This window comes from Crocuta crocuta, unplaced genomic scaffold, assembly GCF_008692635.1.
Source record: "Crocuta crocuta isolate KB4526 unplaced genomic scaffold, BGI_CrCroc_1.0 scaffold31, whole genome shotgun sequence".
NCBI lineage: Eukaryota > Metazoa > Chordata > Mammalia > Carnivora > Hyaenidae > Crocuta > Crocuta crocuta.
The window spans coordinates 1,622,855-1,643,580 of NW_027528362.1; the positions used below are offsets into that span (position 1 = coordinate 1,622,855).

Here is a 20,726-nt window from a genome sequence, read left to right on the forward strand (position 1 = left end):
CCCCAGAGGAGAGGGAGGAGGCAAGGAACCCCCGCTGCAGGTCCTGGGTCTTAAGCACTTGCAATCCACAATCGCTGGGGAACAAGATACTTACAAACAAGATAAGAATAGGTCAGCACACAAATGTCTTCTGAAGGATAATTAACATATGTATAGTTTCTTATACTTCACAGAGGGCTTTCACAGACATTATCACAATTAATAGTTTAAAAAGAGGGTTTTAAAAACTAGGAGCCTAAAATTACAGCACTAGGTAAAGCTCCTGGAAGAGATGAGTTATAAACTGGACTTAAAAAGAAAAAAAGACCTTTTATTCATTTATTTTTGTCTGCAGATTGTTGACTTGAACTTTGAAGAGCAGGAAAAACTTCTAAGTGTCCCTGGTACATGTACACATGTCACTATCTCCTGTCCCCAAAAACTTTCTTGGACAACTCCTTATAACTAGTACCGTAGGCAGCCTAGCTGCCGAGGCAGAGCAAGAAGAGATTGGCTTTGCTCTCTCAGCTTGGACTGTTTAGAAGGCGTCAGGGCACAAAATCTATACTGGGTTTGTGGACCAGCCTAGCCACATAGTAGCAACGTGGGTTTGGCTATGGATGGCAGGGAGCTTCTAGAACATTAAGTTCATTAGTGGTTGTAAATTTCCTGCACACCTGGGAAAAAACAAAATTCAAAGTGTTCCATTTGCCTGTGAGAGCATCTCATTGTACATGATGAGATGCCCAATGTTTAAGCCTGCTGAAGGGGTGAGGGAGAAATTAATGTTTTACAACTTATCTCATATAATTTGAGCCTTTGAAGAGTATAACAGTCCTAATGTTATCCCCGCAAAGTTAATGTTGGTGCACAGAACAAGAGAGGTTCCCAGAGGCTCAGTAACCCACCCATGACCCCCAGCGATTACTGGGTGGTGCCAGTATTTAAAGTCAGACCCTGATAGGGCAGGCAGCACTGTGTTTTCAGCTGAGCAAATAAAAATGAGAAAAGAAAACTCATTGATTTGCAGAAAAAAAAAAGGTGGAGGTAGGAGGGCAATTGTTTTTAGAAAACCCAGATATACCCGATATAGTTATATTATAATGCCAGAGTGCTAGGTGTAGTAATCATAATAGTGATATCTTACAGGTATATATCACTTCAGTTTTTATCATCTCTTTAATGGCCACAAAATTCCCTTTTCGTTCCTGTTTCATAATTTAAACAAAAACTGGACTTGAGTGAGGTTAACCAATGTGTTGTAAGATTTTTTCCCCCAGTAGCCAAAAAGCAAAAAAAAAAAAACAAAAAAAAAACTAGTCCTCAGAACTATGGGAGTCTGTGCACTATCTGATAGTCAATGAGATAAAAGTCTTTAAATGAAGTCACATTGCTGTCTGACTTGGAGTTTTCTCGTAATGGATGTTGCATGGCGGATAGAGCCCAACCCAGGCAATTTTGGAAAGACACTAATGTTTTTAATTAAGATATGGAGTTATTTTAAAAATCTATAAATTCTGGTATCCTAGATGCAGGCTTCAATTAATCAACTAAAAAGTATTGGTGAAGCATATATTATACTAATGATTTACTGCTTGTAATTTTAAATGCTCTGGTTGTTCAAGCAAACAGAAGTTTGTTTGGGCTGGAGTAGTAGATAACTTTATAGAAGGAAGAGGGTGCTTCCTGTAGCTCTGAATGGATATATTTTGTCCAGATCAGTGCCTCTAAAGTGGGAGGTCTACACCCAGCCTAGGGCAAGATGGTTCACTAGGTAAGGAATAGCTGAACTTGCACCTTATACATTATTTAGCTCATCCTTTTAAAATGTCGATTTTCATATATGTTTGATAATGTATGTAACATATTAGTGTTGTTATGCAAGTATAACATTTATAAATAAGTAACAACCCTATGACAGTTCTTCCTGCCCAAAAATATTTTTCTGATAGGGGTATATGTTCAACAAAGTTTGGAGAGGACAGTAGTCAGAATTAGAGAAAAGAAAGCCACCTCCAGAGGGGGAAACAGCATGGGGTGATGTAGGGGCCAGTGCGGAGACTTGTCTTCGGAGAGCAGCGATTAAATGTTGGGGAGCAGGAGGAAATAGGGTTAGAACGTGGGGAAGTCAGAAGGGCTATGAGGAGGCGTTTAATTTTGTTACTTTTCATATCTAATGTTTTAAAATGTTCAATTACAACTTGTAAGATGGGGTTAGAGATTTGAAAATTTGTAACAAACAATGCCACTGGCAAAAAAAGAAAATCGTTTGCAATATTCTTATGAGGTGGGGGAAAGTTGGCTTAGAACTGCATTGTGAGGATAGAAGGGAAAGGGCAAATCCAAAAGGTGTCTTGAAGAGAAAATAATGGAAACTAGTGAGGGTTTGTAAGAGCCAAAATGACACTGGGCTTTTTATCAGGAAAAATATCAATGGAACCCTAACAGAAAATAGGGGTGGGTGGGGAAAGGAACCAGTCAGTAGGAGTGGGGTGGTGGAATGGAAGGAGATGATGAGTGTTGAGTTCTGGTCTTGGTGTTTTAGCTAATGGATATCCCAAGTGGGATATCCCATAGACAGCTGACAGTGTGGGAATAGAGACCAGCTTAGATGCGGGGCTTCAGATGTAAATTGAGAGAGACATACCTGTGTTGAAATCATAATCAAAGCCAAGGATGTTGACAGCCTCCAAGACAAAGGGACTATAAATGGAGACAGGCAGATGACCATAATGAGCCTTGGAGGAAGTCTGCCGGAGGCCTAGAAGAGAAGAAATGCTAGCAAAGAGTCAGGAAAATAAATACCCAGGGGCAGAATTGTCCACCAAAAAATGAGTTCCAAGACTCGTAAACACCATACCACAGTCTCTGTCCATGGGATGACAGTGCAGCTTCCCACACTGCATTATCCTACTGCCCATGGTTTACTGTCTCTGGAATGAGTGCTCAAGCCATGGCCCTCTTGAAGGCAGATATTGGTTCAGTGTAATGGTGAGAGTCACAGAGTATGGGAAGGATAAGGAGATCTTCCTAGCTGTATTTTTCATATATACAGTTGACTTTTAAAAAAATAGGTTTTCAGTAATAACCACAAGAAAACACTTAAAACCAGCAATTATCAAGACTTCAGCATCTGTATCTTGAAATACACCTTTTGGGATGGTGTCATTGGTTAGAACGTTAATTCCAGAGTGATTGGAGATTTCCCTGGACACTGATTATCCTATTCTCACAGACCCAGAGGACTGTTTATTCTTGAATCCAGCAGGTCTCTGCTGAACTCAGCCGTCAGGACTGCTCAAGAAAATGAGAAAAGCACTCAAAGTAGGCAAATGGTTGTGTCCTCATACCAGATCCTACAATATGTGTGGTCCTCACACCAGATCCTACGATATGTGTGGTCCTCACACCAGATCCTACGATATGTGTGGTCCTCACACCAGATCCTACAATATGTAAACCATAGCAACACGTCTCAGGTTCCCACGTGCATAGGGAGTCACCCGGGAATCTTATTAAAAATGTAGATTCTGATTCAGTAGATTTGGAGTGGGGCCCAAGATTCTGCATTTCTAACAAGCTCCCAGATGATGAACACGCTGCTCGCCGGCAAAGCTCTAGAACACAGCGGCAGCTTTGCTAGCATAAATGTAGATGGCGGCAGACCACTGCATCTGGCATGGTGTTAAAGGAGTGCTCTGTAGCGCTGGGAGCCAGGACCTACCTCCTCGACGCAGTAAGCCTTTCCATCGGCTCAGGCTCGGAGTGGGGTGAAGTTGAACTGGCTTATGCCATGGGCCTTGCCCCAAGGCCTCTGTGGTCAAGGGTGAAAGGCAGGGACTTGAGCTATTTCCAGGAGTTTTGTGGCTACAGACAGTTGGTCTGTGGATGTCTTCCCATGCTCGTGATGGCAGTTTTCTCTCTGGACAAAGATCTTCCCAGTTCCCACGAGAGATTTGATCACCACCTTCAGGGAGGGCTAGTGTATTTACGTATCTCTTCCAGAGATACCTTTTTTCCCTGTGAAATCTATATATTCAAACTCAACCTCAGACTCGTCTTTTCCTCTGGACATGGGTCAGAAGTGGAGCCTGGGAGTCCTACATGGCCTCTCCAGTCCTCACACCCTTACTGGATTAGTTGGGGGAACTCTGACATACTCATCATCTCCCTTCACGGTGGAGATAATGCCATTCTCCTTTCATTCTCTCCAAAGAATACGAAGAATAGAGAGGAAGTGTTTAAGGCAATTAAAATTGCATTTGTTTAAAAATGCTACTTAGGGGCGCCTGGGTGGCTTAGTCGGTTAAGCGTCCGACTTTCGCTTAGGTCACGATCTCGCGGTTCGAGGGTTCGGGCCCCGCGTCGGGCTCTGTGCTGACTGCCAGCTCAGAGCCTGGAGCCTGTTTCAGTCTGTGACTCCTTCTCTCTCTCTGACCCTCCCCTGCTCACGCTGTCTCTCTCTCTCTCTCTTCTAGAAATAAATAAAACATTTAAAAAAATGCTACTTAAAAAATTTTTTTACATTTATTTATTTTTGAGAAAAGACAGAGTGAGACAGAGCATGAGCTGGGGAGGGGCAGAAAGAGGAGATACAGAATCCAAAACAGGCTCCAGGCTCTGAGCAAGCATTCAGCACAGAACCTGACGTGGGGCTCGAACCCACGAACTGTGAGACCATGACCTGAGCCGAAGTTGGATGCTCAACTGACTGAGCCACTCAGGCGCCCCTAAAAATGCTACTTTTAATATTTTGCGATAGAAGTGAAGACAGTGTTAGAAATGGTAGCTGTCTATGGTGGTAGCTGAGGTGAACTGTCCAGGCCTGGTTGTGGACAGCTTTGTATCTTGTTACAAGTCTTAACACTTCTTTTGTGTCCATCCGTCTTTCCTCCCTAGAATGCTTCATTTTCCTGCCCATCCGCACGTGGCCCCTCTTTCCTGGACCAAGAGTCTAGCTAAACTGATTTGGAGGAAGTCTTCCCTGCCCAGATGCCGTTTTAGTTCACACACAGATGGCTAGTGTTTTCATGCGTTTTTAATTTACCAGTAGCCTTTTAGGAATGAAGGGAAACACATGTCGGTTGAGTTTATTGAGTGCCTACTATATGCCAAGCCCTCTGCTGAGAGCTTTGTGGACATTGACCCAGTGAAGCATTTTTATGAAGAAAATAAAGTCCCGGGAGCCAAGTTACTTGCCAGGGTCACGCCACACACAAGCGACAGAGCGAGAGGTGAAACCCCAGTCGGTGGTCTCCAAGCACCCCCTTTTCCAACGGTGCTTCCTTGGGGGTTTGCTTTAGAAAAACGTGTCTTACATTTGCACACACTGCCAGCCAAATTCACGACACTTACGCTTGTGTGTAAGACACAACACCAACAAGCAATCACCGCCTTAGTGTTCTGGCACAAGTTCACTTTCAGCCGGGAGCTCCCCCTCCCAAACGGACCTGATAAATCGCCAGGGATGGCCAGAGCCTTCTCTCCGTAGTTGGCCTTTTCTTTACTCTTGAATCTCACGCGTGTGTGTGTGTGTGTGTGTGTGTGTGTGTGTGTAAGAAGCTTAAAGACCTAAAGATGTCAACTTCTTGATACCTTAAATAGATAACATATGTAGAAGCCCATTATCGGCTGTGGGGCGTGTACCAGAGTGAGATGTGTTGTATTGTGGCTTTGCTGAGCTCTATAAAAGTTCTTAGAGACTGCTTTCCTTGGTCCCCGCCTTCCCTCTTCTCTCACACGCGCATCTCCCATCCCTGCCGAGGCCTGTGGTGCTTGTTTCTAGTGTGTCTACTGGCCGTCCTGTTTCTGGCTTGGCCTGCTCCTGAGCTATAGGCCGTGGTGTCTTTTCTCTTGCTCTTCTCTCTGCTGAGGCGTCTCTTCCTGGCACCCCTGCTAACGGGCACACATAGGTGCCCACTGCTCCTGGGGTTCCGCTCACGCCTGGCTCTTAGCTGATAGAAGGGTCTATTTATTTGCCCCCTTAGGAAGCCCATCCTTTGGACCCTAAAGCATCAGCTTCCGGCAGCCACCACAAAGACCATCCCCTCAGGAAACAAAACAAACCCTATCTCTAGAGTTTCCCTGTTTCTTTTCTTTAAAGTTCCCTGTTTGCAAGTAGGCTGCAATTAAGAGTCAGGATCAAAGGGAACCAGCTGCCTCTGGGGCTGCAGGGACCCACCGAGAACTTCGGTCTCCTTAACTCCTTACTCCCCGTGACCCACTGCTCACCTGCACCTCCCTGTTCCACTGATGCTCCGGTGTCGGGGCTGTGGGGTTTGGGGAGATGCCTTGGGGCCCGAGGAGGGGCCCCTCACACACACGAGATTCTAAAAGCCCCTCCTCCCAAGATCCCCCCAACTTACAAAACCTCCAAACATAAGGTGCAGCTCAGAGGGAATCGCAAATTGGAAGGGACTGGGGGAATTATCTAGCACGATTCATGTCTACCCGCTACCCCAGCCCTGACAGCAGGTTCTCAAGGCTGCTTTTCCTCTCTATCAACTGGACAATCACTGCCCCAGAAGGCTTACGAACTATAACATTCTGTTGTAAAATTCATCCTTGTGCTGAGCTGGTACGTGACTCCGGTGACCTTCGCTCCCCAGCCCTCGTCTGGGGCCTTCGAGTGACGCAGAGGCTTGTGTGGTGGGTGGGTCTCTTCATACATTGAAAGATGGCAGTCAGGCTACCTCTGATAGGAGCAGCTGGCATCCCCCTTATTTAGTATGTGATACTTGTATTTATCCAACTTAACACGCTCCGAGTCTCTCTTGCGTCACTCTGAGTTTCTCTCTTGACCCAAATGGCTATCCTACTTCAACCTTGAACCAGCTGTGATAGAGAAAGGGTTGGGGCGCCATGTTTTCTCAGCTCCGTGCAGGTAAAGTGAGGAGGGTCAGACATCTTCCCCAATGGCGTGGAATGCTTAAAGATCGCCATCAGTCCCAAGAAGAGGCTATAGACACTTTTGGAAATACGTGGCAAGGTGCTGGGCATTGACTTGCAAAACCGCCCATAGGACGACTGATAGATAGATTGACTTAGATGGATATATATATGTAGACAGGTAGAGATAGACATTAATGTACATAAACAGATGAGGTACGTAGACACGAATTTAGATTAATATATGTAGATAGTTATAGATCAATTTTTATATATACAGATAAAGTTAGAGATTTGGGTTAACAGATATTATGTATTTAGATTAATACACATACCCAGATATATACATTAATATACATACGCACAGCAACAGACCTAGATTAGTGTATCTACAGACACAGATAATCCACACAATTTGAATACCCACACTAAAGCAGTTTTTAGAGATAAAGCAGGTGTTTGGGGTATACTTTTGTTGCGTTGTTTCGGTTGGAGACTCAACAAAATGGTGATCGTTTCAGCCGCGGTGCTTGGTCCTTCTGAATTCCTGTCGCTCAGCAGCGTCCTCTGCAGCTCAGAGGCACACGCCGCCATCAGTAGATGCCAAGGTCACCAAAGGAACTAATTAATCCCAGCTCCAGTCAACAGCGAGCTGCACTAACCTGTCCTCCTTAGACAGGGAGAAAGCAGGAAGGATTTTCACCCTCAGTTCCGCCCGGGGCCTACCCAGGGACACCCTGAGCTGAGCAAACAAAGGAAGAGCTGGTCAACAGTTTCCCCGACTAGCTGGCCAGGTTTTCATCGAGAAAAAGCCCGTTCAAGGGCTCTCAAACTCGAGTTGAGAAAAGCCTTCCAGATTTTCTTAGGAAAATTCCCAGGTTGATATTTAACCTAAAGATCCCCAGGCCTCTATTCTGCCTCCCCCACCCCTCCCTTCTTTACTACTAGTTTTACTAATGTCCGTAAACCCAGGCAGCACTCTCTTCCAGGCTGAAATTTTGCCTTTTTAATCAAAACTACAAATTTTCTAGCTGACCACGAGGGAGCATAAATTTTTCCCCCCTCGGGGTAAGATTTATGTTGCATCACCCGGACCATGCTAAATAATTGATCAGGAAAAGAAATGGAGAGGAGGGCTTATTTTCGGAGACATTGCCAGTCAATAACCCGAGATGGGAAGTTGGCGAATGTTGCCATTTAAAACATGGTGGAAGCCGGAGTTAGCAGTCGTCTCCTTAGCCAGATACATGTTGGGTCTTGAGTTAATGGTCGTGCGCCTGTGGATTTTTATTTGATGTTCTGATCTCTTCCTTGCAGCCTGACAATTAGCACAGAGAGTCGTGGGAAGCCCCGATACGGGCTCTGTGTTCTGTCAACAGTACTGAGTCCTTGTCTTAGATCTGGTCAGGGCAGTTCCATTCTGGCCGTCTGTGTCTCCCCCGCACCCCCACCCCAGAGCTGCGAACGCGGGAGGGACATGGGCTCGGGAGGTAGTTTCCCTTTACAGTTTGGCAGATCCCAGCACATTCTGGAGTTAGGTTTGTGACACTCTCCAGCTTGCTCACTGGCTAAAAACAGGAAAAAAGAAAAAAAATCAAAACCCAAAATCAAAACCATATGTTCCACAGAATATCAGTCTTCTAGTGAACACTGTGCTATCAAATAATCACGGTCGACCTAGCCACGTATTTGAAGGGTACAGGCAGAGGAGCCGACCTGCTCCGGCCAAGGCTGAGTCAGGTAGAGAAGGGCTGTTCTCTCGGCTTCTTTCTCAAAATGGCATGTCGCCGGAGCCTTTCAGCTTCTAATGGGGGACACAGAGAGGGACTGCATTTCCTGACTTATTTCCCTTCTTCCCATCTTCCTTCTTTCCCTCGCATTTTCAGGATTGAAAATTAGAAACACTTTTCTCCTACACACAAAATTACTCTCTCTCTCTCTCTCTCTCTTTCTTTCTCTCACACACACACTCACACACACATTTTTTTTTTCCTGCTTTGAAATGGCAATTGCTGCCAGACAGGGCTTCTCAAAGAACACACTGCTGCCCTGACCACAAGAGTCAGAGGGTTAATTTAAGATGTAGCCAGCTAGTGAGATGTAGTAGCTAGTTCAAGACAGGGGTCACCCTTTGGCAAGAGGGGCTTTCAGGGTCCTGCTAATACGTTATTTCTCCGTCTGGGGGTGGGTCACACAGATGTGTTCACTTTGTGAAAATCCAGGCACCGGACACTTCGGATGTGTGATCTTTCTGTTTTTAATCAAATGTTTAAAAGTGTAGCTGGCTACCTGGCACTGTCTGTTGTAAGATAAAGGGAAGCGCTTCGTAAGGGACCGTATCCTTTCCTCACTGCAGCCCCGTCCCCTCCCCCCCTCTTCCTGGGCTCTGTTCCCACTGATAGGAGGTCCCTGAAGCACCATCATCAGCACCATCATCGCATCGGGGCCAAGGGGATGTTAATGCTTCACATTCAGACTTGAAAAGGAGATCATTGGGGCGCCTGGGTGGCTCACTCAGTTGAGCATCCGACTTTGGCTCAGGTCATGATCTCACAGTTCATGGGTTCGAGCCCCGTGTCAGGCTCTGTGCTGACAGCTCAGAGCCTGGAGCCTGCCTCACATTCTGTGTCTCCCTCTCTCTCTGACCCTCCCCTGCTCACGCTGTCTCTCTCTCTCTCTCAGAAATAAATAAAACATTAAAAAAATTACTATAAAAAACCAAAACACTCTGGAAAAAAAAAAGGAGATCATTGATCTTAAATAATAACAATAATAATAATGCCACTTTGTGACGGTTTACAAGGCACGTCCTTTTCTCTCCCTCTCTGTGCTTCTGTTTTATGTTTTACAAACACATGCAAGTTGTGTTTAAAGTGTTTTGGGGTTCTTTTTTAAATCCTATTTGGCGAACGAGACTAGCGGAGGGAAGGAACCATGTGAGGGCCGCCGATGACCACACCCTCTGCCCTTTCTCACCGTGTGACCCTAGATTTGTGGGAGTGCATAAAAGTCAAGGGGGTGCTGGCCTCAAAAACTAACTAAGAGTGACTAAGGATGGCAAGAATGTAAAGCTTGCGGGTCATCCACAGGGATTTGAATCCTGGCTTCCCCCACTTAGGATGAACAAAAGTCGTGAGTCACTTGGAACTTTGATCTCCTGGTTGGCCCAATTGATCAAGGTGGTCATGTCGTGTTTCAGGATTTTTGTTTAGATTTGGGGCCACAAGATACCGGAAGTGCCCTGCACACAGTGAAAGCCCTGTGTCAACAAGCCGATCATTGTGTACTTAATCTTTACCTGGTCTGCCAGGGCAAATGCATTCTACTTAGTGAAGTTTTCTTGGCAACAGAAAAGTTTGCAGAGAGGGGGAAAAAAAAAAGTACCACGTGAAAGGTTGAGGAAAGACATCTTAAATTCTCCTCATTTGTTTTCCTGTCGTGGAATTTGTGTTCTGCTATGACAGATAAGATGTATCAATAAACCGCAATGGTGAAGGTAATCCCTACCACAAGGGAGGTATAAGGTTCCTTGTCAGTAGACTCCTGCTGTCCGGGTGAAGCAGGGAAGTCTTCTCGGAGGAGGCAGCCTCTGACATGGCCTCTGAAGGCAGGCACCCATGCAGGTTTCTCTGGAAGGTAGGACAGAGGCTAGAGAATATTCGTGGGAGCACAGCTAAAATGTTTGGCATGATTACACCCCGATTATGGAGGACGCTGAATGCCAAACTTTGGATTTTGAGCTTTATTCCAAGTGCAGCAGAGAGCCCCCAAATGTTTGTGAGCTGGTGAGTGGGGGAGGGGGGAAGGCATCAGACATTGTTGGGGAGACAGTTCTGTGAGTACAGCTTAGAGCTGAGAGCTGCAGGCACCCAGGAAGTCATGGGGGAGAGAGCAGGTGACAAGGATCCAGCAGGGGCCATGTGCTCATGCAGGAGCGGCCTCCAAGGTGCCGGGGCCAGGACTCTTGGATGCCAAGGGAAAGGGAGGGAAGTCCCGGATGACCTAGAGACCATGAACTTCAGTGACGGAAACATTCCTGACGCCGGGGACAGAAACACGCAGGAAGGTGGGGGAAGATATGAGCTTGGTTGTGGTTGCTGGAAGTTTGAAGGTGGAATGTTCTCGTGGAACTGTAGGTCTGGGCTTCTGTAGAGAGTCCGTTTGGGACTCATCCACAGAGGAGTGGAATTTGAAGTCGTAAAGGAGTTTGAGATGGCTGAGGGCTTCCCTCTGAGAACTAGAAAAGATGGCACAGCACTGGAGAGAGCTTACATTTCAGGGGATTTCCCAGGCACACACTCCCAGTGGCGTGCAAGCTGAAAGCAGAGTCTTGCAGAGACGGCAGGTGTTCTTGGGACAGGTGTGCGGGCTTCAGGGCGTCTCTCAGTGCCCTTGGATCTGTGCGGAGCAATCATGCTGTTCACCGTGTCCTAGAAATAACGTGGGCGGGTGATGTAATACGGGTGCGTGTTCGGTTTTCCTAAAACCAAGTGCTAATGGGAAAGAGAGTTCAGTGAAGATGAGGACTCAGCCTGGCACGCTGGCGTGCGGACGTTAAGACGGCACTCTGACCTTTGGGAGACAGCTGGAGAGTGGCGGCGGGGAGGCTGAAAGGCAAGGTGCCAGGGCAGTGGAGGTGAAATCATTCAGAGGAAGTGGAATATTTAAAGCAATCAAAGGGATGATGGAGGGAAGTGGAGAGGAATCAGGGCTAAGATGAGACGGTGTGGGATTGAGGGGAGATTGGCTGGGATGGCAGAGCAGTGGATGAGACGAAACCAGCTGGGTTTTGAAAATTTATAGGAACAGGTCTGATTCTGCTATAACAGGAAAGGTGAAAAGCATCCAATAAACTGGAAGGAAGGTGTAAGTTGAGGACCAAATGCTTCTCCAGGGAGACTCCCAGAAGCCTTTGCCTTGAAATGTATCCTGCCCTATTCAAAGTATAGTGGGGTTGCCGACATACCGTATTGATCCCGGTTATTAGTAAGAGATAGGCTTTACCTTGTTGCAGGCTTCTCTGTAATAGGGCACCTGTTTGACTGGGGCTTCCTTCCAAAGTGTTACACCAAAGTTTTTTGTTGTTGTTCTGTCTTTTTATCATTTTCCTTAGCTCTTTTCCCTCATTTTTTGGGGGGGTCAGCAAAAAGATAATCCCAGGCCTGGCACTCTTCCCCTGAGTAGCAACCTGCCAGTATAGATGCCACATATTAAAAAGTCTCCTTATCATCCCACTACGCCATGCATTTTAAACTTGAACCTGGTAGGTAGTAGATGTTCACCAAACGTGCATGGAATGCCGTGGAATGATTGAAGTGTTTTAATACGGAGACAGGCATTCATATAGATGATTATTAGCTGCTAGTCAAACTTATGGAAACCCACAGTCCATCATCCACCCAAACACACCAAGAAGTTTCTATTACAGATGAAGAGAGTATGCATTCTTCCCCCAGAAGACTGTACACACATCCGTGTAGCCGTACTTTAATTTTTTTTCNAACCGACTAAGCCACCCAGGCGCCCCCGTGTAGCCGTACTTTAGTACTGAAGAGAGGCCAGCTAAACTCCAGTCCCTTTGGCCAAGGGTTCTTTTTTGCATTTAAGCCTCAGAGTAGTTGGTTGATGAAGGCAATGGGCAGTCAGAGACGTAGAGCAAAGTGCATAAACGGAGGAAGGATCCGGAGCACCTAAACTTTTACAGTACGTTTTAGTTGCTTAATTGCTAAAGGACAGATACTTCCGGCGATGTTCACTGCACAACGTGTCCAGCACATCTCACAGAATGGATTGACCTATTTATTTACCCTTGAGGCCACTTGAAAGCTGAGTGAAAGACAGGCAGGCCCACAGTCGAGGCCAGAATGAGCTCCTGCAGCCACTGGGACAAGGTCATACTTCTCTACTACCTTCTCTGCTCCACCCAACTCCAGCTCCTGGAGAAGAAAGAAGTTGTGTTTTCCTTCCCAACCCATTTCAAAGCCTTTACCAGTTACTCCAAACGCTGGTTCCATTGGCTGCACAAACCCTCGGGAAGCTTGTTTAAAAACCAGGTGACAGACTGCTAGGCCGCAGCACCGAGGTTCTCCCTGGGGATGTGTGGCACAGGGCCCAGGAAGAGGGATTTGAACACCAATGATTAATAGACCTCGGAGCACAGGGGTCAAAGAGACCATTTACACCCTGCATCCAAATTCCGGCTGTGCCACAGACTAGATGCGCTATTTCAGGCACATTTTAATGTGGACTTGAATCTCAACTTTTAAAAAACTGTACTTAATAATACTCCTCTGGGTGATGATTAGGATGAAAGGGGATCGCCTATGCCAAGAACTTTCTATCCTGCATAGAGTAAACACTCAACACATAATTTTGGCTGCATTCCTTTGAGCAAACATGAAGCTACTGGGAAATGGTCCCCAGTTAACACTGCAGACCCTCTGGACAGTTCCAGAAGGAGCAGTGACTCCAGCGTGACTGTTTCTGCAACTTCTTAGAGTCTTGTTCTCGCTCACAAAGACGTTACTGGTTTTGCCACAAAACGCAAGAAGGCTATTCTTCAAAATAATTTTATGGCAGACCTTTGGGCCCGCTTACATTTGGTAGGGATGGGAAGACAGTAAGGCGCGCTAACACTAGACCAGAGGAGTGCAATCGCTTTTGGCAACAGGAGGCCCAGGCCACGTTTGCAAAGCTGCACACCGTGCATGTGTGAAAATGGAACACTTGACCCAGCTCCATGATAGCCCGTGCCTTGAGCTGTTTTGGCCCGTATAAAATTGATTCTGTCCCCACTAGGCTGTTTTTAGGTCATTCAAGCAGATGGTAACCAGCTCACATTGGGACCAAACTCCTGAACTTAAACTTTTGGAAATGAATGAAGAAATGAATGGATTTCCTCTGAGGCCAAGAAACCCTCCTGACATCTGCGAGTCCATCCTGGCCTTCTGGTCCCTGGAGAAAGGTTGGCCCTTTGTTGCTTGGAGAATAAATAAGCAAGGATTGCTCCAAGGTGTTTCCTGCAACCATGGGCTCCTTCCTTCCTGGACGTAGTGACCCAGTGGCCCACGCTGGAAGACAATATGGCATGTCCTTTTTTCCCCCCACAAGAACCCTTTCGACAGCAGAGGTATTTTCACAAGTTAGGTGCTCGCTGGTGCTCCGGGTCATGAGATTTAGGTCACACACACAAATACAGAGGGAAGAAGTACGGTACGGAGTCCATTTATTTGATAGGCACACAGGGAGAAATAAGGACAGGAAAGGGAAAAAGAAATTCAAAAATAGAGGAAGGAGTACAAAAAGACATTTATGATACTCTGGGATAGAAAAGTCTCCGTTTCAGCTTGCAGTTGAGAAAGATTTCTAAATGCTTCCAAATCAAGGGATATCTGCAAATCTTCAAAACCATTGTGAATCATTTTCAAAATGCTCATTCCCTCCATTCAGAAAGCATTGATTACAATCCAGCCGTTTGCTGGTACACTGATGCTCTGTAAAGGAAGCAAAACAAAGTTGATTGGTAGCTAGCCAGCGCAGTGAGGAGTGAGGACACACGTGTGCACACATGCACACAGGCGCTCACTGCGAAGCCAGTGGGGACCCCTGAGGCTAACCTTGTTGGTATTGGGGGCCCCAGACACTTAATGATTAATCTAAGGCAGGAGGGACGGAGAGGCCAAAAGACTTTGGCCAACTGGGCCGAGTTCCCTTTGGAGTGGGTCTTGAATTGAGAAGGATGCCTGGATTTAGGTAACAGCCAAGGAGAGCGGAAGACATCCCGTATCAGAGGAAACTGTTCAAACAAAAGCCAATAGGAGGAAATGAGCTCGCATTGTGTGCACACATGAGGTCCACAGAAAGGAAATTGCCTGATTCCGGACATTTCCGATGCCTCCTGGAGCCACAAGGAAAGGCTGGGCCTGTGTTCCCGCAACCTGGAGAGTGTCTTCCTCCACCCAGAGTTGGCTGCAGTGAAATGGGCAGGATTTTAACACAACTACCTACATTCTTAGACTTCTAGAAACTTCTCTTACAAGATGTTGTCCTAGGGGATCCGAAAGGCGATTCCTTATGTTATTGTTTGTGCTTTAGGGTGTGTGGATCTAGGAGAAAGTGGGGAGCAGGCACTTGGCTCAAATGTTCAGATCTCTTTTCTGGGTAAATCGCCTTCATTCTTCAGCCTCCATCAGCTAGCTGAGGCTCAGACCCACTTCTTTTTTTGGCTTCCTGGGGTGGGCCCGGCCAACTGGGATGAGGCTCCTTGATGGACTCAAGACGGATTTACATGCAGGCACCTCAGCTAGACAATGGTGGCATTGCCAGTCTTGCTACCTGCCATCTTCTCTCCAAAATACAGTCCTGGCCATGAGCTTTAGATCCTCTAGGGTACAGCCTGGTGCTGCCTGGTGCCTCATGGGGAACGCAGAAACAGGCATGATGTCTCCAGTCCCCAAAGACTTTAGGGTCTAGAAGAAGGGCATTCACTTCAGTAAACATCATAAGAAATGGGAATGTCCCTGGCACCACCGAGCCCCTGGGGGGAGGGCGGGGGAGGGGCTCCTATGCATTGTTAAAAAGCTTGATATGAGCAGGACTTGTGGGTTTTATTTTTTCTCCTTGTGTTGCCTGATTGACAGTTTGAGTACAGTTGAGCTTGGCTTTGTGGGGATGCTACTGTAAGGGGCATGTATCATGGAGTCCTTTTGAGTGACATCATCTCTGAAAGCGGGGCCCCCAGAAGGCAAAGTGCAGGACCAAGTAGGGCTCCTCGCTGGACACGGGGCCCGGTGATGTTCCCCCTGGGAAGGAGCCTCCGTCGTGCTCTCTCCCCTCCTGCCTCTGCCTCAACCCCCAGAGCTAGGTAGGCTTCAGGCGCCCTCCCTCCGTCACCCCCCCCACCCCCGTGACTGTCCGCGACAGTGGCCAGTGGCCGGTGTGCGCGGTGAAGGCAGGAGAGAAAGCCCTCAAGACTGTGCTTCTTCAACACCTCGGGTTCCACTGCGGTTTAGGTGGATGGATTTTCAGTGGATTCCGGAGGATGAAAAATTAACGTCCTTAAATCATGTTCTGGTGACATACCACGGCAACAAGATTGGCTCCAAGGACCTAAGGACTAGAGTGGGGGTGGGGGGTGGGTCGGAGTGGCTCTCTGGGCAGCAGAGACGCACCAAACAACAGCAAGCAAAGAAGGGGGGAAAGGGTGTCACAATCTCCTTCTAATTAGCATGTTCCTTCTAATTAGTGGCTTCTGGGGCTTATCAAGTCTCATCTATAAACTAAAAGTAATAGGCAGTTAGAGCTTTTTTTTGTTTTCTTTTTTGTTTTCTGTTGGTTTTTTTTTCTTTTTCTTTTTCTTTTTTTTCTTTTTTCCTCCCTACCCTTCACGGGAAAAACACACGAATTAAGATTTAGTTTGCCAGCAAACAGCATAATGTGTATGCACGGAAACAAAACGATGTTATTCAGCGTGGCTCAGGCTGGATATTTAAGGAGATTTTTTTTATCCTCCAGCATAGATCTTGTTTTGTTATCATTCATCAGAAGCAACAAGAAAAAAAAAGGTCGAGTACAAACTTCTGGAAGATCCCTGCCTGCTCTCTTTACATCTCTGTCTCCCACAGCATCAAAAAGGCAAGAAAGAGAACCACACCCTTCTCTTGGCCACGGCCTGGATAGTAAGTTGCCCTCCCCTCTGGCTAAGAATGACGAAATAAAAATACAATGCATCTCACATGACATTGGATCATGGCGGTTTCAAAATTCCTCATAGTTTAAAGGCTGATTTACAGGATTAGGTCATAGAAATGCCTGTAAAATTCCAATGTGATTATTTAGTTGTGTTCAGTTTGTTTCAAATATTACCACATGCCCCAAGGAAAATCCCACTTGTGTAAGATCTTTGTAATGAATTGAAGTTTGCCCGCAGGACTTTTTTTTCTTTTTTTTTTTTAGCTCTCCTGAGTAAACACGGACTGTAATTTCCAAGCAGATTGAGGGATACACAGGGGAAAGGGGACCTGTGCCCAGTAACACTGCTGAGCAGATCATGATCAGGAAAGCTAAGAAAAATTTAGGAACGAATAGAGACAAGTCAACTTATGTTTAGGATGGTCCCGCGAACCATTGAAGTTCACTGAGAACCATGAAACTTTGGCTTTTTCGTGTATTAACAGCCCTTTTGTGCCATTGTTTTACAGTGCAGACCAGCTGATAATGTGCCCCGTTCCTCATTAACTTTGCGATCTCATTCTTTGCCACACATATAATGGCCTGTTTGTTTTGCTGCTGATGCACGCTGGCCGAAGAATCAGACGTTTGTTTCACGGGTGCTTGTTTTGAAGAAATCAGTTCTGGGTACATCTTTACACTGCCCACAAAAACAGAGGCTTATCTGGGTGAAAGACACCCCAGGTCTGCACTGGGGTGGGCGTCCATGTACCACTACTATAGAAAATGAAATTGAAATATAATAAAACTCCCTTCCAGTGTAATTACTAAAGAGCCTGAATTATCGGCTCTGCCTAAAGATGTACACTTTTATTAATTATACCAACATGTGGCAATTCATACTGGCCAAGAGTATTTCTCATAATGGCTCTTAAGAAGTTCTTATTAATGAAGAGATAAGAATGATTTATAAGTAGTATTACAGGTATTTATATCTAAATGAATGGTAATGAAATGCCTGAGAAGTTTGGTCTCATAAGTAGGGTAAATAATCCCATTAGAATGATGTTAAGTCTATTAATTTATTCAGCAAGCACACACCCCTTCTGCCCCCTTTTTTCATAAGTAATTCAAAGGTAACCTTTAGCCTACTCTGGGGGTGGTTTCAGCTCACAAGGGAACTCTGATCAGTTGGTGGTGGCTGCCTGCCTGGAAACTTGTTTTGAGAGATTTTCCAGTGCCAAGTCCAGATTCCTAGGGAGAAAACGCTAGGATTGATTAGTCATGCCTGCTGTGGACCGGCAAGGTGGGAAGAGGGCAACTGAGTGGCATCCATTTACTGCCCTTGGACGGACCTTCAAAAGTGCCGACCAATTGGTAGTGTCACAAAGTCATCTCCAGCATACACTGACGACCAATAGTAACTTCAGTGATGCTGGAAACACAGTTTGTAGGTACCTTCAAAATCCACAGTTGAAGGTTCTTTCTACAAGAATGGTAGCCGTTGAACTATCTGAATTCACTTAAACCCTAAGTAAGGGAAAGTAAGTTGAATTTAGTCAATGTAGCTATATAAATGCATGTTTACTTTTCCTAAGTGTAAAGAACAGAATTAAGTACAACCCTTCTTTCTGGATGTGATAGTTGGGGAATGGAGTTGGGGAAGCTGTTGTTACATAGGAAGGAGCCCTTTGAAATGGTATTTTGATACTTTGTTTCAATTTCAAGCACAGTCATTGCATTTTTTGGAAAGAAAGTGAACAGGTGTTTCTTTCCCCTTCACTAAAACAAAAATCTGAAATCTCAGGGCCAGGCACACAGAACAGCCTGATTTTCTTTCATTTCCAAGTTAAATAACAAATAACAAACAGCACAGAGGAAAGGAACTGGCTCTCTTAAAGCACTTGCTCTCTTCCAGGCACCTTGACAACTGTTTTCAAAACGTTAAAAAAAATTATAGTTAATGCTCCCAAGTTCCCTGAGAGGTACAGAATATTGTCCCATTTTATAGACATGAAAAATGAGGTTTAAGAAGTTTAGCTGTTAGGTCGATATGGAGCTTCAGTTGCAACCTGCTTCTAAAGCGGGCTGAAATTTCTGTGTGAAGTTCGGAATTTAAACGTAAGCCACTTGGGCTAACTTTTTTTTTTATGTTTTATTTATTTCTAGGAGAGAGAGAGAGAGAGACAGCGTGAGCAGGGGAGGGTCAGAGAGAGAGGGAGTCACAGACTGAAACAGGCTCCAGGCTCCGAGCTGGCAGTCAGCACAGAGCCCGACGCGGGGCTCGAACCCATGAACCGCGAGATCGTGACCTAAGCGAAAGTCGGACGCTTAACTGACTAAGCCACCCAGGCGCCCCATGGGCTAACTTTTAAATGGGACTTTTGCAGTGACACTTTAAGTACTGACTAATAATTCTAGAACTTTAGCATTTTGAGAGTCCCCAATAAATATTGACTACTACTATTTCTGTCCCTCTCCTTCTCCCTCCCCCTCTTCTCTCGTGTGCACACACACACACACACACACACACCGTGTGTGTGTGTGTGTGTGTGTGTGTGTGGTGAGCGTCTATGGAACTTCAAATGCTTATTGCAAACCACTTTGCATTTTTATTTTAAAAAAAGTGAATGCCTACTTTTTATGTTAGAAAATTATCTAAACCTAGAAAGGGTAAATTTTTATAGGAGAATAAGGACTTAAAGTACACAATAAAATCAGCAGCGTGTGTAAGAAGCTGGAATATCATCCTGACATTTTATACAGTATGTGCATCGCAGTTCTAATCCAGAGGAAGTCTGCTTTTAGTTAAATGCTGTGACTAAACCCCTGTTTCTAAAATTCCCCCTCTCTCTTTTGGTGGGAGGGGGCAGGGTGGGGTTGGCGCTAGAGAGAAACTATTTTTTTCTTTTTTCTCTGAGACGGCTTTTTATTAATTTCTTTGCTGAATTTTTGACCCTGTAAAGAAATAGAGAGCTATTGTACCAAACCACAGAACAGGACAGGCTACCCCAGAAGGGGTTTTCCTTCCTGCTGAAGGACACAGATAGCAGCTTTATGAGCTGGTTACAGTCAGCTTTATCGCAAAGCCAGTAGATTTTCTTAATATACTTATTGCTGTTCTGTAAATAGCACAAGGCAGTCATGAATCTGAATCACTTATGGGGTCAAAATGAGACTGACACTGGTAATCTTGGGGAGAAGTGTTAAGGAGACTCACAAATGAAACTAGTAATTGGAATTCTTTCTAATTCTGTAGGCTGTTAGGCTCCAGACCAATCTTTTGAGTGCCTGTTGTCTGCTTCTGAAATTTACTGAGATATTGCATGCTGGAAGCACCTTATTCACTCTATAAGATGCTCCATAAGTGCCAGCTGATAATATGATAATAACTATTAAAACTTTTAATGAAGACATGAAGAGAGCTCTACGATTGCTCACCGTGTTTCTTTAAAAAGAGAATTCATTAAAGACCGCAATAAGCTCTATTTGCTTCTTTATGGTCAAGAATATTTGCAGGAACAGGGACCCGAATACTGGCTCTATGTGAATCACTAAAAGCCATCAGAGAACAGGCTGAGACTTTTTTTCTTGAAAAGGGTACGGTACCTTGATTTTTAAAATTCTGAATTATCTTTTGATTCCCTTGGAAAGAGGGACAGGAGAAAGAGCTATTTCCTAAGGTCTAGGACAGCTTTTACTTATTTTATTTTATTTTTTTTGTAATGCTCTTCTTTATCTCTTATTCCAATCTTTGGGGTTTTTTTTAATGTTTTATTTCTGAGAGAGAGAGAGGCAGTGTGAGCAGGGGAGGGTCAGAGAGAGAGGGAGATAAAGAATCTGAAGCAGGCTCCAGGCTCTGAGCTGGCAGTCAGCACAGAGCCCGACGCGGGGCTCGAACCCACGACCGTGAGATCATGACCCGAGCCAAAGTCAGATGCCTAACTGACTGAGCCACCCAGGCGCCCCATGGGACAGCTTTTAATTCCAGAAGAATGTTACGATAGTTCTTCTCAGAGCTTTTTTGGAAGGCATCATTTCTCTCCTGTTTCTCTTACCTCTTGGCTGAAGTGGGCTACTACTGTGTGGGTTGAAATGTAAAGTGTCGAGGTTATTGAGGCAGTGGTATTATTGCTTGTGTGAAAATTGTTTAGAACTCTAGATGCTTTTAGTTCATTCATTAGTCAGGC

At 45.5% G+C, this 20,726-nt stretch overlaps 1 protein-coding gene across 3 annotated transcripts in view; it reads left to right on the forward strand.

The window, feature by feature from the left end:
• The window catches only part of MBNL2 (muscleblind like splicing regulator 2), a 162,849-nt gene that overhangs the window by 5,075 nt on the left and 137,048 nt on the right, over positions 1–20,726 (forward strand). The window contains exon 2 of one of the 3 annotated variants that reach the window (XM_077753868.1): positions 16,381–16,544. The exons of the other annotated variants lie outside the window; for them this stretch is intronic. The gene's annotated coding sequence lies outside the window, so the exon portion shown is untranslated. The remainder of the gene's footprint in view (positions 1–16,380; positions 16,545–20,726) is intronic. 3 annotated transcript variants of the gene reach the window in all.